The following is a 12,842-nucleotide window of genomic DNA, read 5'->3' on the forward strand; positions in this document are numbered from 1 at the left end:
CCAATTACCTCCTTCATTGCACAAATGGCAACATACTATACATACTGTACTAGACCTGACTTTTTTTCAATGAATAACATAAACATAGATAAGTAAATTAACTGCAGTAATAATCCTGTGTACATTAGTCACTCGGTCATTTCTTTTTTTTTAATATAAATTTATTTATTTTAATTGGAGTCTAATTACTTTACAATATTGTAGTGGTTTTGTCATTTCTGACTCTTTGCAACCCCATGGATCGTAGCCCACCAGGTTCCTCTGTCCATGGAATTTTCCAGGCAAGAATACTGGAGTGGGTTGCCATTTCCTCCTCCAGGAGATCTTCCCGACCCAGGGATTGAACCCACATCTCTTGATTCTCCTGCACTGGCAGGTAGATTTTTTTACCACTAGTGCCACCTGGGAAGCCTATACAGAAGAACAATGTATATCAAACTATTCATAATAGTTATTTGGGGATTTTATAAAACTATCATAATAGTTATTTAGGGGTTTGTGATTATGAGGGACTTTTATATTAAATGTTTATGTAGTATTCAAATTTTTATAATATGAATATCACTGTAATCAGGAGAAAATTAAAGATGTATATTTTATTTTTTTTTAATTTTATTTTATTAGTTGGAGGCCAATTACTTCACAATATTTCAGTGGGTTTTGTCATACATTGTCATGAATCAGCCATAGAGTTACACGTATTCCCCATCCCGATCCCCCCTCCCACCTCCCTCTCCACCCGACTCCTCTGAGTCCTCCCAGTACACCAGGCCCGAGCACTCGTCTCATGCTTCTCACCTGGGCTAGTGATCTGTTTCACCATAGATAATATACATGCTGTTCTTTTGAAACATCCCACCCTCACCTTCTCCCACAGAGTTCAAAAGTCTGTTCTGTACTTCTGTGTCTCTTTTTCTGTTTTGCATATAGGGTTATCATTAGCATCTTTCTAAATTCCATATATATGTGTTAGTATGCTGTAATATTCTTTATCTTTCTGGCTTACTTCACTCTGTATAATGGGCTCCAGTTTCGTCCATCTCATTAGAACTGATTCAAATGAATTCGTTTTAACGGCTGAGTAATATTCCATGGTGTATATGTACCACAGCTTCCTTATCCATTCAGCTGCTGATGGGCATATAGGTTGCTTCCATGTCCTGGCTATTATAAACAGTGCTGCGATGAACATTGGGGTGCACGTGTCTCTTTCAGATCTGGTTTCCTCGGTGTGTATGCCCAGAAGTGGGATTGCTGGGTCATATGGCAGTTCTATTTCCAGTTTTTTAAGAAATCTCCACACTGTTTTCCATAGTGGCTGTACTCGTTTGCATTCCCACCAACAGTGTAAGAGGGTTCCCTTTTCTCCACACCCTCTCCAGCATTTATTGCTTGTAGACTTTTGGATAGCAGCCATCCTGACTGGCATGTAATGGTACCTCATTGTGGTTTTGATTTGCATTTCTCTAATAATGAGTGATGTTGAGCATCTTTTCATGTGTTTGTTAGCCATCAGTATGTCTTCTTTGGAGAAATGTCTGTTCAGTTCTTTGGCCCATTTTTTGATTGGGTCATTTATTTTTCTGGAATTGAGCTTCAGGAGTTGCTTGTATATTTTTGAGATTAATCCTTTGTCTGTTTCTTCATTTGCTATTATTTTCTCCCAATCTGAGGGCTGTCTTTTCACCTTACTTATAGTTTCCTTTGAAGTGCAGAAGCTTTTAAGTTTCATTAGGTCCCATTTGTTTAGTTTTGCTTTTATTTCCAATATTCTGGGAGGTGGGTCATAGAGGACCCTGCTGAGATTTATGTCGGAGAGTGTTTTGCCTGTGTTCTCCTCTAGGAGTTTTATGGTTTCTGGTCTTACATTTAGATCTTTAATCCATTTTGAGTTTATTTTTGTGTATGGTGTTAGAAAGTGTTCTAGTTTCATTCTTTTACAAGTGGTTGACCAGTTTTCCCAGCACCACTTGTTAAAAAGGTTGTCTTTTTTCCATTGTATATCCTTGCCTCCTTTGTCAAAGATAAGGTGTCCATAGGTTCGTGGATTTATCTCTGGGCTTTCTATTCTGTTCCATTGATCTATATTTCTGTCTTTGTGACAGTACCATACTGTCTTGATGACTGTGGCTTTGTAGTAGAGTCTGAAGTCAGGCAGGTTGATTCCTCCTAAAGATGTATATTTTAAAATATTCTAACCCACATATCTTTTACTAGTCAGGGTTCTTGAATAGAAACATTAGGATTGACCCTGGTTAACTGTAGCAGAAGTTAAATCATTAGATGTGGCAGAGTCATTTACTGTTTGCTGAATATTTGTGAGCTCACCTATATTTCCAGTTCTTTTAGAGTTATATGGGGCCATGGGCCTAGTTCTGGCCAATGGGTTGTGCATTGAAGAAGTGGTGCTCAATCTTCCTGCTCTCTCTTGTTCTGCTATGGCAACCAGGGGCTAGAGGGCACAGCCACAAGATGTCAGCCTGTATCCCTGAGTTAACTCTTGGAAAGAAGCTGTCTTAAAAAGCCACTGGACTTGAAACAGATTTTGCACGTGCAAAAAATAAACTTGTGTGTATTAAGTCATTGAGATTGGGTTTATTTATTATCAAAGAATAAGCCACCCTACCACAATGAGTACCAGAAATGAGCATTAGGTAATCAATCCACAGCTTCCATGAGAGGCCTGGAGAACCAGGCAAGACCAGGAACCAAGAGTGGCATGACATGACACAGTAAAGATTTTGCTGCAGGAATGATCTGATAGAATGATGCTACTGCTCCCATTGTCAGCTAACACTTGCCACTATGGATTAATCCTGTTGTCCCTTGATACTATTACTGACTTATCTTTCACCTCCTTGACTTAATTGAAGTTTTCTTCACCCCTGAAAAGTGGAAATCTGCTCAATCTGCTCTTCTCTAGCTGATAATATCCTCAATCATATGCCTTGTCATCCTTCTATCACAGCCCCAACCCTGAATGAATATAATTATTCACTTTATGTCAATCCTAGACCCATAATTGCTCAGATAGGAGCCACTAAAATGTCATGGACCCCACCCTCTCTATGCTGTGTGGCAATCCTGTTTCCCTGCTGGATGGCAGCTTTGACAAATCTCCATTTTATCGGCCCTTTTGCATTTTCTACCTCCCTTTCCCCATCACTTCACCTCCTACTGCACTGAGAATAGAAACCCCCAAACAGCAATGTTCTCAACTCTTTGCCACAAGCTACCTGCAAACTCGTGAGCACCCCCACCTGACCAGTTCTTGCTCTTTCTCTACTATCACAGTAGAAGAGTTGCCCCTTTTCTTGTTAACTAGTCTTTCCACTGGAGTTCTGTGCCCCATTCCCTTCTTCCTCCTCAGGAAACTTGATCCCTCATATGTCTTCAGTCTTTCCTTTCTTTGACTTGGCCTTTAAACATAATCAAGTCTTTTGAACTTGAAAAAAAGAAAAAAGAGAAGCCTCTCTGCTTCTCACCATGTTGCCCAGCAATTCTACTCTTAGGTATCTACCCAAGAGAAATGAAAACGTATCCACGCAAAGACTTGTACTTGGATGCTCACAGCAACAATATTCAGAATACCAAAGTTGGAAACAACTCAAATGTCATTCAACCAGAGAATGCATTTAAATAAAATATGGGATATAAATTTAATGAAATGCAATTCAATAATAAAAAGCAACAAAGTACTGATACATGCTACACTACACCATGAACAAATCTCAAAAATATTATGTTCAGAGAAAGAAGCGAAATGCAAAAGAACACATATTGTATGGTGCCATTTACACAAAACTACGCCCCTCTAAAGGCAAATCTAGAGGGAGAGAAAATTGTGTTTTTCTGTAACTTGAGAGTAAATGGACCCAAGGGATCTTTGGGGGGTGATGGAAGTATTTTAAAAGTGGACCATAGTGACATTTGTGCAACTCCATTAGCAAGCTAAAACTCATGAAATTGTGAATTCAAGGCAGATGACTTTTATGCTGTGAAATTATACCTCAATAAAGATGCTTAAACACAAAAACATTCACTCAACCACTCATCATCATTCTTTAGCTTCTGCCCTATACCTCTACTCTCTATCATGGGCAAACAGCTTGGAAGGTGGTTTGCACTCCTGTTCATTATTTTCATTTTTATCTTTTTTTCTCTGATCACCTCTTAACCCATTACATTTTGTCTTCCAGTCCTTGCTTCTTAGCCCATTGTAATTTGTCATCCACCTCTACCACTCCATGTTCTCTGTAAGACTATCAGTGATCTTATTGCTAAATCTAGTGGTGGGTTTTCAGGCTTTGTTTTGTGTAGTATTTGGAATGTTGATCACTCCTTCTATTTGGAAGATGATTTGCACTTGGTTTCTGTGAAGCCACACTCTGCTGGTTCTACTCTTTAATCCTAGGCCACTACTTCTCAGTTCCTTTTGTGGGCCCCTCTTCCTGTGCCTTTTTAAAGAAATGTTGGTGTCTGATAAGTTTATGTCTAATGCTGAGAGCAGATCTTAAAAGTCCTAATCACAAGAGGAAAAAATGTTTAACAGTGTGTACTGATGAATTTTAACTAGACTTATTGTGGTGATAATTTCATAATATATAAAAATATTGAACCATTATGTTGTATACCTGAAGCCAACATAATGTTATATGGCAATTATATCTCAATTTTAAAAAGGAAAAAATTCATTAACATTTAACTTTATAACTGTTTGTTGAGCAACTTTAAATGTAATTTATCAACATTGCAATGTGTTAAATTACATATGAAATTGTCAGTTAATGTAACTGTGTTGATAATAGTGTAATGAAATTTCTAAAAATATTTTAAAAGTTTATTTTTCACTAAAAATAAGCAATTGAAAATTTCATTTAATTTCTTAAAAATTATGTTTAGGAGACTTGATTTTTGTTTTGCTTGATGTGAGAAATAACTTTTAACTAACTGCTTGATATTCTGATATTTTCAAATATTTTTCTTTTCACTACTTGACATAATTAATGATGAAATAAATAACTTTTGTATAATTAGATAAAGCCCATTTTTATTAAACTCTCAAAACCCAAACAACATACAAAGGCACTGAGGATCAAACATAAAGGCAATCAATGACAGTCAATAGGCACAAGCATGTCACCTCTCATGATATGTCTGTGAGAATGAGCAGTGGTTTGAAAGTCTTCAAATCACAGTCATTTATTCTCTGTGGTTTATAGCACTGATCTTGCATACACTTTGTATACCTTCTATGACTTCAGCATTATTATTACTCATGACCCAAGAAAACCCAGTAAGAGAAATTAAAAGCTAAAGAATAAGATTTTGTCAGGTAGAGGACTTGCCTGATGGTAGATTGGATAAGAAGCCGCCTGCCAATGCAGAGGACTTGGCTTTGATCCCTGGATCAGGAAGATTCCACATGCCGTGGAGCAACTAAGCCTGTTAGCCACAACTACTGACCCCACACTCTAGAGCCTGCATGCTGCAACTACTGAGCCTAAGTGTTGCAAGCCTGTGCACCTATAGCCTGTGCTCTGCAACAAGAGAAGCCACCACAATGATGCCCACACACCACAAGGAAGAGTAGCCCCCTGCTTGCCACAATTAGAGAACACCTATGCATAGTAATGAAGACCCAGCAGAACCAAAAATGAAATTAATTAATTTTTAAAAAGATTTTGTCACAGTTGAGCCTCTAAGGGCCACAAACTATCAAAATAACTGTTTTTTGCCCCTCAATTACTAATTTTCACACACTTAGGGGGTGATTACTTACCACTGCATCAGTTCTCCACCCACACATTGAGAATGCAAGCCCTACAGAAATATTTCACTTGTACTAAATAAGACAAGGTAGAATGGATGCTGGGTAGCCAGGAAAGAGACAAAGACAGAGGCAGGGTTCAGGAACAAGAATTATCTACTAAGCAGATCCACACTAAAATAAATAAACAAGGATCTATTGTAGAGCACAAAAAAATTATATTCAATATATTTTAATAACATGTAATGGAAAATAATCTAAATATACCAGGCTTCCCTGGTGGCTCAGTGATAAAGAATATAACAGACTTCTCTGGTGGCTCAGCAATAGAGTCCACCTGCCAGTGCAGGAGACATGGTTCAATCCCTGGGTTGGTAAGATACCCTGGAGAAGGAAATGGCAACCTACTCCAGTAATCTTGCCTGTTAAATCCCATGGACAGGGGAACCTGGTGAGCCACCAGTCCATGGGGTCACAAGAGTTGGACACAACTTAGTGACTAAACAACATATACATACATACATATATACATACACACATACATCCCCTTCATGGATCAAAACCTTGTTGTTGGAAAGGGACTTGCAAAACTCAAGGAAGCCATGCCATGCAGGACTACCCAAGATAGACAGGGTCATAGTGAAGAGTTTTGACAAAATGTGGTCCACTGCAAGATGGAATGGCAAATCATCCAGTGTTCTTGCCGTGAGAACCCCATGAACACTATGAAAAGGCAAAAAGATATGACATCGGAAGATGAGTATACTTTGTGTGGATTAAAACAAACACTATCTCTAACTCCAAGAGCTTTGGGATGATATCCTTTCATTTTCCATCTACCTTGTGACTCCTTCTAGATATGCCACAAGCTCTGAACTAGACTGCGCATTGAATAACCATTCACATACTGTATTCTACAATGGAGGTGAAGATGAAGAAAGAGGTTGTAGATAAACTACACAGACACAGAACATGGAAGGAAATGAGGAGAACTGTTATAGTCCTTGTTGATGAAAGTAGTCCAGAGTCCACAGCTGGGGTTTCTGACTTCCCTTCCTCTGTTTTGAATCCATGTGGGCCCCTAACTTTTAATGAGAACCTTAGTTGTTCAAAGTTATTTGGTAGCATGGTGATCTTGCATGTGTATCACTACTGTATTCTTTGGATACTCTTTATCACTAGAGATGATGAGGATGAAAGTACCAAGGGGATTTCCTGGGACTTATATACTCATGTATAGAAAATAGATTAAACCCTTCTCCAGTGGGTCCACCAATCTTGAGCTGCAAGTTGTGCTTTATGCTCCCAAGACCCTAGAGTTGACTCCACAATGACTGTATGAAATCTGAACTCTTGGAAGTCCTTTGTATTGACTTGCTGTAAACTGCACTGACTTTTGCCCCTGAACACGGCAGTGCTAGAGTCACACAGCAAAACTCCTGGGTTCTAGACATGCTCTTCCCTACCTTATTGTGTAGCTAATAGCCTCCCTATTTCCCCTTGGTAGTTGGGATCACTCATCCCAGTTACACAATAAACACCACCCCTCTTTTTTTTCCTATTGGTTCAATGTCATTGGTGGTGTTTTTCAGTCACTAAATCATGTCCGACTGTTTGCGATCCCATGGGCTGTAGCAGGCCAGGCTCTGCTATCCTTCACTATCTCCCAGAGTTTGCTCAAATTCAAGTCCATTGAGTTGGTGATGCTATCTAACCATTTCATCCTTTTCCACCCGATTCTCCTTTTACTTTTCATCTTTCCCAGCATCAAGATCTTTTCCAATGAGTGTGCTCTTCACATCAGGTGGCCAAAGTATTGGAGTTTCAGCTTCAGCATCAGTCCTTCCAGTGAAAATTCAGGGTTGATTTTCTTTAAGATTGACTAGTTTGAACTCCTTGCAGTGCAAGGAACTCCAAATAACTAGGTGGAAGTCTCACTTTCTGTGAATCAAATTTTTGCAATTGTTTAACTAAGTGAAGTGATGAGAAGTGTCTTTCCCGCTTCCACCCTTTAGTTTCTAGACCTATGTATTCTGTTTATGGGAGAAAGTGTCATATATTGGTTGCTGATTCACAGAGTATACTAAATTCTGCAGGATGGCCTCCACACATCACAAAGTGTTTCCTGTCACCAGATTGAAACCTTTCATAGGCCATCCCACCCGTCTGCAAGGGCAGTTGCTTATGGGTGATGATGTATGTGATAAGCACAGATAAGCCCATTGTCATTAGACCATTTGTCCTACCTCTTTTATTGTGAAATGTTTTTCTTGACCAGAAGAAATATTGTATGGGTTATTTCAAAGATGTACAAAGTATATAAAGTAATTGGAAAATCCAAGGATGATGGTTCTGGTAAAAGCACCAGGGGAGGCAAATCCATTCCAGAATATGTGATTATTTCCATAAGGACAAACTAATGCCCAGTCCCTGATGGAAAAGGTCCAGTGTCATCCCTCTGTCGTCCAAGGACTTGTTGGTCTCCTAGGAAATGGTGACACCTTGGAGTTTCTACTGTTGAGAAATTGGGCACTCAACAGTGTTGGTAGCCAAGTCAACCTATGTGAAGGTAAATCCACATCAAAACCCTGAATAACATCCATCCCTCTACTGTGGCAGTTTCATTCATTGGCTCATCTAACAAGCACTGCAATGTCTAGAGAAAGAGGTTGACAAAGCCCCACAGGCTGGGTCATCATGCTACCAGTAGTAAGCATTCACATGGGACACAAATATTCTCACACTCAGTCCATTCCAAAAGATCCATTCACTTACTCCTCATATAGATGTAGGCAAAGCAACTAGACTGTGCCTTACAAGCACTCTCCACGTATTTTGCTGCCTCCTTGTTATTGCTACCAGTTCTCTAATCTTGTTCCTTCCCAGCATCTGACCATCTGACAAGACTGCTAATTGGCATTGATCAGAGCCACAGGTAGGACACTTTCTGAATTAAGAGATCAACCAGATGCACAGCTCTGAGTTATGTCTCCTCCCTTCTTTACCTCCCATCAGGATCACATCTCAGTAGGGCTGTTAACTTTCAGTTAGTTCCTACTTATCAGACAGTGTCATCTGCAAACCATGCTCCTGGGTATTTTTTTTTCCTTCAGTAAACTGGTTATTGGGACTCACCACAAGGACCTAGGAATGAGTGATGTGGCAGGAGTAGAGACTACATGAGTGTGTGCCCTAACTAGCTTTTACTTTCAGGACCTGCTCCAGAGTGACTTTGGTTATAACACTGCTCTTTGGTGGTGGAGTGCTGTTACTGCCTGTCCAAAGTTAGGGGCTGGTGGATCAGATGGTACCAAGCCTAGGATGGGCAGCTCAGTTTGCATGGCCACTTGGGGTCCCATGGTTACTCATTCAAATTCTACCAGAGCCAGTAATTTAACTTTGTAAATTCAATCATCAGGTTCCAGGAGCTGTTTCTTGAAAGGAGGGTAATTATTTGACAAAGAGCATGGCTTACGCTCTAAAACTCTGGAGACTTGTGCTTTGATTTTCTGCTTGGGGCTTGTCAAAGGCCTCATACAGCATCTTGATCTGTCACAGACACTCATTCAACTCACCCAGACATTGACTTGTTCATTCAACAAATATCTACTAGTAACTACAATGTTCATGGCCCGTGCTGGGTACTGGGGTGGCATGTTCTCAAGACACAGCCCATCCGGTGAGGGAAACAGTGACAGCACCAAAAGGAACTACTTAGGTTTGTAGGAGTGTAGATGAGCAACTGATTCACTCTTCTTCTGCAGATAGGCATGTTTTTAATCACAGATAATGTGTGAGGAACATCTGCACAAATATGCTGATACAGGCACACATTTTTATATACAGGTATAAGCATTGTAATGCTTAAAATTCTCCAAGCCAGGCTTCAACAGAGCGTGAACCATGAATTTCCAGATGTTCAAACTGGATTTAGAAAAGGCAGAGAAACCAGAGATCAAATTGCCAACATTCGTTAGACCATGCTAAAAGGCAAGAAAGTTCCAGAAAAACATATTTTCTGCTTTATTGACACCAAAGCCTTTGACTGTGTGGATCACAACAAACTGGAAAATTCTTAAAGAGATGGGAATTCCAGATCACCTTACCTGCCTCCTGAGAAATCTATATAGATCAAGAAGCAGCAGTTAGAACAGAATATGGAACAACAGACTGTTTCCAAATTGGGAAAGCAGTACGTCAAGGATGTATATTGTCACCCTGCTTGTTTAACTTATATGCAGAATACATCAAGCTCAGTTGGTAAAGAATCCTCCTGCAACGCAGGAGACCCCTGTTCGATTCCTGGGTGAGGAAGATCCGCTGGAGAAGGGATAGGCTACCCACTCCAGTATTCCTGGGGTTCCCTTGTGGCTCAGCTGGTAAAGAATCTGCCTGCAATGCGGGAGACCTGAGTTCAATCCCTGGGTTGGGAAGATACTCTGGAGAAGGGAAAGGCTACCAACTCCAATATTCTGACCTGGAGAATTCCCTGGACTATATAGTCCATGAGTTGGCAAAGAGTCGGACACGACTGAGTGACTTTCACTTCATCATGAGAAATGCCAAGCTGAATGAAGCACAAGCTGGAATCAAGTTTCCAGGAAATATCAATAATCTCAGAGATGCAGATGGCACCACCCTTGTGGCATAAAGTGAGGAAGAACTAAAGGGCCTCTTGATGAAAGTGAAAGAGAGTGAAAATTTTGGCTTAAAACTCAACATTCAGAAAACAAAGATCATGGCATCCAGTCCCATCACTTCATGGTAAATAGATGGGGAAACAATGGAATCAGTGACAGACTATCTTTTGGGGCTCCAAAATCACTGCAGATGGTGACTGCAGTCATGAAATGAAAAGATGCTTGCTCCTTGGAAGAAAAGCTATGAACAACCTAGACAGCATATTAAAATGTGGAAACATTACTTGGCCAACAAAAGTCCATCTAATCAAAACTATGTTTTTCCAGTAGTCATGTATGGAATGTGAGAGTTGGCCTATAAAGAAAGCTGAGCACCAAAGAGTTGATGCCTTTGAACTGTGGTGTTGGAGAAGACTCTTGAGTATCCCTTGGACTGCAAGGAGATCCAACCAGTCAATCCTAAAGGAAATCAGTCCTGAATATTCTTGGAAGGACTAATGCTGAAGCTGAAACTCCAATACTTTGACCACCTGATGGAAGAAGTGACTCATTGGAAAAGACCCTGATGCTGGGAAAGATTGAACGTGGGAGAAGGGGACAACAGAGGATGAGATGGTTGGATGGCATCCCTGATTCAATGGACATGAGTTTGAGCAAGCTCTGGGAGTTGGTGATGGACAGGGAGGCCTGGCATGCTGCAGTCCATGGGGTCACAAAGAGTTGGCCATGACTGAGTGACTGAACTGAACTGATAGGCATTGTGCCCACACATTCTAATTATGAATTATGAGTCAGCAGTCACTGTGCTCTGGTGGAAGGAATCCTGACTGGGAGACAAGTGATGGGGTTTAATCTATCCTGGCTCCCTCACAGGGTCCCCTTGTGGCCTGGGGCATGTCCTGGACCATGTCTGGCCTCATATATCCTGCAGGTAACATGAAAACAACATTAGCTCACCCAACCTAGTCTCTGTTAGTGTCATGTTAGATAGTGAATGGGGAGCACCCAGAGTACTTTGTGCCCCAGGAGACTTACGTCTTACTAATTTGTCTTCAGTTTACCCACTAAGTGAGCCATCTGTTTTTTGATAGCATTCTGATCGACGAAGAGAGTATATGTGAGAGACAAGGGAAATGGGTGAATATGTGAGTAAAGGAAAGAGTGAGTGGTTGTAATATGAGTTAAATGCATGAATGAATCAGTAAATAAGTGTGAATGAGAGAATCACTGAATGAGTTGATCAGTCACCTTTTTCTGTATATTTTGCTAAGAGATGCAGAGGCTGCACTTGCTTTCCTCTGGAATTAACACTGAGAATGGAAGGCAATAGGATGACAGTGTGAAGTACAGCCTGCCCTAGAGGATATCTCAGGGCCTGTAGGCCAGAGAGACATCCAGGCTGCCAGCCTTGCTTCAAACTTCATCTCGAAGCATTTGAAAGCCACACTTGCTACAGCAGAATCACTATGTGAGCTGTCCAAATACAGATTCCTGGGCCTCACCCTCTTGGAGTCTGCCTTAGTAGACTGTAGAGGGGCCCAGGAATCTATGTTTTTAACCCATTTGCGACTGAACTTGATGTCCAGTCAGATTGGAGAACCCATGATCTGGCCTACAGACCTCCTCTGAGGGACAAGTGGACAGGCACAGAGAAATCACTCATGTCATGTGGCCACTCTCACTAAACTGTTTAGCTTCTGATGTCCTACCTAATTTGACCCTACTAACCCAGTGAGACAGTACCGAGGGGGAGAGAGATAGACACAGACGTGGGTTCAAATCCTAGCTTTGACTTCTGAAGCAGGCAAATCACTCACTGGCTCTGCTTCACTTTCCCCATCTGTGCAATGGGCATGAGCAATCTACAGTCCAGGACCACTGTGAGAATTTGAGAAAACTCCTCCCTGAAAATCACTGGTACTGAGTAATGAAGACCTGATGATAATTGTAATCCTTAGGATTATCAAGCACTTACTGAGATCCAAGTATGGTTCCAAACACTTTACATAAATGATCTCATTGAATTCACACAAACTTTGTCTATGAAAGAGGAGCTATTATCCTTCCTGTGCTACAGATGAGGAGCCTGAGGTGCAGAGAGTGTGAATAACTTGTCCAGGGTTCCAAAGGCAACATTTGAGTCCTTGGAGCCTGCACTCTTAAACCCTAAGCTATAAATGACAGCTCCCTCCCCTGCCTCTTCTCTTTAAAGGTTAAAACAGAGGGGAGAACCAATCCTATGGGGATAAAACAGAACAAAGTCCTCTGAAAGGAAGGAAGAAAAAGGAATGTATGTAAGCAGGCACCTCAGAGAGTATGGGGGCTCAGTTTGCCCCTAAGCTTCCTGACAGCTGTAGCAGGAAAGGGGGGTGAGGAGCAGAATCCTCTGGTTTCCATTTTTGGGATAAAAGGAACCACATAGACATGTCTAA

The sequence above is a fragment of the Muntiacus reevesi genome, chromosome X, assembly GCF_963930625.1.
Source record: "Muntiacus reevesi chromosome X, mMunRee1.1, whole genome shotgun sequence".
Classification (NCBI taxonomy): domain Eukaryota; kingdom Metazoa; phylum Chordata; class Mammalia; order Artiodactyla; family Cervidae; genus Muntiacus; species Muntiacus reevesi.